Below are 5,414 nucleotides of genomic sequence, written 5' to 3' on the forward strand. Positions count from 1 at the left end.
ACTTGCCAGGCTTTGGTTCCACTAACATAGCCTTGAAGAACCAAAGGTTCCATTGATTAGAGAAAGGCAAATCAAGACAACTCTGAAGTACCATGTCATACCTCTCAGATTGGTTAACGTGACAAAACAGGAAAATGATAAATGTTGAAGAAGATGCAGGAAAATTGGAACACTAATGCGTTGTTGGTGGAGTTGTGAACTGATCTAATCATTCTGGAAAACAATTCAGACCTATGACCAAAGGGCTATAAAAATGTTCATACCCTTGGACCCAGAAATGGCACTTCTAGGTCTATATCCCACAGAGATCATATAAATGAGAAAAGGACCCACATGTACAAAAATATTTATAGCAGCTCTTTTTGTGGTGGCAAAGAATTGGAAATTGAGGGTATGTCCATCAATGGGAGAATGGCTGAACAAGTTGTGGAATACGAATATAATGGAATACTGCTGCAATAAAAAGTGATGAGCAGGTATACTTCAGAAAAACCTGAAAAGACTTATATGAACTCATTCTGAGTGAAATGAGCAGAACCAGGAGAACATTGTTCATAGTAACAGCCACATTGTGCAATGACTGACTTGGATAGACTTAGCTCTTCTCATCAATGCAAGGATCTAAGACAATTCCAGAAGACTCACAAAGGAAAATGCTGTCCACATCCAAAGAAAGAACTTTGGAGCCTGAATGCAGATGGAAGCATACTATTTGCTCTCCTTTTCTTTTGTTATTTTGTATTGTTTCTTATATCTCATGGTTCCTCCCATTGGTTCTAATTCTTCTTTACATCATGATTAATATGAAAATATGTTTAATATGAATGTATAAGTAGAGCCCATATCAGTTTGCATGCCGTCTTGTAGAGGGGGGAGGAGAAAGAGCGAGAGAAAATTTAGAACTCAAAATCTTATGGAAGTGAATGCTGAAAACGAAAAACAAATTAATTATTTATTTTTTAGAAAAAGAAAAGAAAAGGAACAAAGGTCCCATTCCACACCATCAGGAGGCATTGGAGGAGGACATGAATGGAGACCAAGACTTCATTCAAATCTTCAGGAAACTCGCAGATTTTAGCCTCCTTTCACTGCATGATTTTTCCACATCAACAACATCCCAAAATCAAAGAATCCTGGAATCTATGGACAAGAGGAGACTTTTAGAGGTTGGCCATCTAGTTAATCTCATATCTTCACTTCAGATGGGCCATAGAACAATAGTCCAACCACCCGCACAAGAGAGACTTCTCATTTCACCTAGGCTACAGCTTCCTAATCAGAGAAGAATAGCCTTCATCACTGGGAAATAGGTTCTTAGATACAAACAAAGGCATTTTGCAGAATACCATAGAGGGGTTTCTTTGCTCAGGGACAGACTGGATTGGATGGGTTCTGAAGTCCCATTCAATTCTTGAGATTCTATGATTCCATGATTTTCCATTTCAATGAAGTTCAAGAAAGCAGAGAACTCCCCTCTGCCCATTTGACTGATAAACAGGAAGGCCATTCAGGTCTCTAAGTACCCATAGAGTTCAGGGATTGGCAAAAACCCCTTTCTGGAGAAGTTGGGCGGGTTGCTTGTCACATGTGGATTCAGAACACAGCTGGCAAAGGCCCTACCTTACCATATGATTTCATCCAGATAGTCATGGGTCAATTCTATCCCAGCATGTCAGAAGCTTCCTTTGTTTTACAACCCAAATAGTATGGAAGATATCCAGGTAGGTGCCCAGAGTCAACGTTTCAATGATCCATGACCCATGGTGTAGTGGAAAGAGAATCCAATTTAGAGTCAGGACCTTGATTCAAAATGTTGGGCAAGTTATAAGACATCTCTGGACCTTTCCTCATCTATAAAATGAACTTAGAGATTGGATTAGATTATCTATCAATAAGCATCTGTAAAGCTCTTATTATCTCCCAAGCACTGTACTAGGAACTGGGGAAAAAAAAACAAAAATGAAATATTCCCTGCTCTCAAGGAGCTTACAGGAGAAACAACATGTACATATGTAACTATATGCCAATAACAATAACATTTATACAGCACTTAAAATGTGCCAGCATCATTTGACCCTCACAACAATTCTGGGAGGTAGGTACCATTCTTATATTACCTATTATTCTTATATTTCCAACATATGAGACAGGGGCCCCCTAGAAATGCTGATTTAGAGCTGGAAAATATCTGAGAGAGTATCTAATCAACCCCCTTTACACTTTATGGATAAGGAAATTGAGGCAAAAGTTCAGTGACTTGACCAGTAAGTCAAGTACTAGTAAGTACTAGCTAGTAAGTCTCTGAGGCTGGATTTAAATTCAGGTCTTTCTGACTCCAGACCCAGCACTCTATCTGCTATATCACCTAGCCACCCCTAAATAAATATAAGTTAATGGTGAGGGGGTGGGGGATGTGAGTGCTAGCAGTTGGGAGGACCAGGAAAGGCTTCATAGAGAAGATGGTACTTGAGCTGAGTTTTGAAGGAAATCAGGGATTCTAAGAGGTGAAGGTGAAAAGGGAGTGCATTCTAGACACAGGGCAAAGGTCTGGTGATGGGAGATGAGCTATTGTGTGTGAGGAACCATTAAAAAGCTAGTCTGGCTAAACCACAGAAAGGAGAAATGGAAGTAAATGTATTACAAAGTTGTAATGGGAAATTAGGACCAGGTTCTGAAGGGCTTTAAAAGCCAATAAGAATTTATATTTAATCTTCAAGGCAATAGGGAGCCACTGGAGTTTATTTAATAAGACAAGGACATATTTAGATTTGTACTTTAGAAAAATCCCTTTAGCATAAATAGAAAAATTGAAGTTGGGAGAGAATGAAGGCAGGAAGAACACTCAGGAGGGCATTGTTGTAGTCTAGGGTAGAGGTGATAAGAGCCTGAAAGGGGGGGAGGGGCAGGGTGTTGTGGGAACAGAGAGAATGGGATGGTATTGAAAGATGTAGTAGAGGGGGAAGCAAGATCACCCCTAAGAACCATTCTACTTCTAAATTCTCTGAATGAAAGTGCCACAGACAGGGCTCCAACCTTCATATGAGGCATATAGCATATGCATTAGCATCTCCAAGAGTACAACCCAAGTGGTGTTAAAAAAAAAAAAAAAAGACCGCAAATGGTGAATGTGTAAGCATATGAGCATAAGACATGCCAACCAAGAAGGAGTGGAGGAGAGTTGTGGGGAACTTAGCAGTGGAGAAGTGTTAGAAGCAGAGAACCCCAACTGCTTTGGGTTCTGGAGCATATCAGACAAGGGACCGCTAGAAATGCTGAGTAGAGCTGGAAAATATCTAAGAGAATATCTATTCAACCCCCTCGTTTTACAAGTGAGAAAAATGAGCTGCAAGAAAAGGGAGATGACTTATCTGAAGTCATATAAGTAGCAAGTAACAGAGCTAGGAAAGAACTCAGATCCTCCAACTCCAGAGACATCATTCTTTCCCACTTTCCCATTGTCTTCTTAGGATGAGCCTTTCATTCATTCACCCAGCATTTATTTTGCTGTTTTGTTGTTCAGTCATTTCAGTCATGTCCAACTCCATTTGGGGTTTTCTTGGCAGATATATTGGAATGGTTTGCCATTTCTTTCTCCTGCTCATTTAACAGATAGGGAAACTGAGGAACCCTTGTTTGGGGTTAAATGACTTGCCCAGGGACACACAGCTAGTAAGTGTCTGAGGCTACATTTGAATACAAGTCTCCCTGACTCCAGACTTAGTACTCTATCCGCTGGGCCATCTAACTGCCCTGAACATTCATTCGCAGTCCCTAATTTAATCTCCCATGTCATCTCCAGACTTAAATGCACAGCCATATCATCAAGAGCTTTGGACCTGGGTTTGAATCTAGATTCTACCTTCTATTACCCAGGTATTCTTAAGACACTTGCCTGCACTGAGCCTTGATTTCTACTTGTGTGAAATGAGGGGGTTGTACAACAGTTCCTTCCAGCTTGAAATCCCAATGACTGGGTACAGTGCACATCAGCTCCAATTATTACAGCCTAAGATAGTGTGAGCGTCTTTGGGTAACACTTCACACTGGTGACTCATTACAGTCCACCAAAGCCCATAAGTCTTTTGATTGTACCAGTTGGCTTTGCTCAGAGGGAAAGAAAAGAAGAAAACTCTGCTGCATAGCTCAGACTGTACTCCTAGCCCCAGTCAATCATCTCAACTACACATGACCTTGGTCACAAGGGGAACTTGGTGACAAAGAATGGGTGGGCAAAGGCATCACCATGGCTGAAAAACCATGGCAAAGTGAATGTCTTAATGATGGTGGGTAAGGAAAGGCATCACTGATCCTGAGTCTTCTTAACTGAGAGACCTTGGGCTAGCATGTCATTTCTGTTTCTTCCTTGATTTTTGCTTGTTTGAGGCAATCAGGGTTAAGTGACTTGCCTGGGGTCTCACAGCTAGTGTATGTCTGAGGCTGGATTTGGACTCAAGTCCTCCTGACTTCAGAGCCAATGCTCTATCTATTGCATCACCTAACTGCCCGCTTCTTGTTTCTTCATCTGTAAAATAATGGGGAAGGTCTAGATCATTTTTAAGGTCCCTTAGTGCTCTAAGTCTGTGATTCTGTGACCACTGGCCTGGAAATATCTCTATTGATTTGGAAGATGCCTCATTTGACCCTGGGGAATATCAGACACACTGGAAGCTATCAGCCAATCTTCCTTTCACTACTTCCATCCCTCTCCACTTTCCTGCTTTCCTAATGAGATTCCCACCAATGCAAAAAGGTTCATCTACTACACGCATGAACACATACATGTACATACACGCATGCTTACACACACAACTGATCCTTAAATCCTGAAATGATACTACAAATTCCCTGGGAGTTTTATATCCAATCTAGACCCTGGTTCCTACCAAACAGAGCCCCTTAGGGTACCTGAGAGGAAGAACCAAATCCATGTAGGCTCTCTGAACTTGGTAGCTGTAGACAGAGAAGAAAAAGCCCAAACAGAGCCAGTCCCTAGAAGCCACTGTCCTGCTCTGCCAGGAGTTTCTTGGCAGCCAATTCGCACACAGAAAGGTTAACAGGATGTGCCCGTCCTCCTCCGCCCTCAGCTCCAGCGAGAACAGCCCCATGGTGCCCTTTCAAGCAAGTGTACAGCAATAAGGCAAACAGGCCTGCAGAGGAGATTGCAACATTCTCCTAGGGGAGGTGGGCACAGCCCAGGCCAGCTACTGCCAAGAGATATTGGCAGGGGGAGGAATAAGAGGGAGTGCAGAGAAAACAGGAAAAGAATGCACAGAAGCTGGAAAATAGCTCTAGGTGGGTATAGATGTAATCCTATGCAAGACAGTGAAGCCAGAGAGCAAATCCATTCTGTGCATCAACCCCCATAGAGCTTTATGTGATCACATATGTGTTCAGATCATGTGTGTCAGTGTGGC

At 42.0% G+C, this 5,414-nt stretch overlaps 1 long non-coding RNA gene across 1 annotated transcript; it reads right to left on the reverse strand.

Annotated features, from left to right (window-relative positions):
* Window positions 1-939: 939 nt before the first annotated feature.
* Window positions 940-5,117, reverse strand: LOC140498238 (uncharacterized). Its single transcript, XR_011965033.1, has 2 exons — window positions 4,906-5,117; window positions 940-1,140 (listed from the first exon to the last, which is right to left on the reverse strand). It is a non-coding gene; the product is annotated as an uncharacterized lncRNA (long non-coding RNA).
* Between the last annotated feature and the right edge of the window lie 297 nt (window positions 5,118-5,414).

Source organism: Notamacropus eugenii, chromosome 4 (genome assembly GCF_028372415.1).
Source record: "Notamacropus eugenii isolate mMacEug1 chromosome 4, mMacEug1.pri_v2, whole genome shotgun sequence".
Taxonomy (NCBI): Eukaryota; Metazoa; Chordata; class Mammalia; order Diprotodontia; family Macropodidae; genus Notamacropus; species Notamacropus eugenii.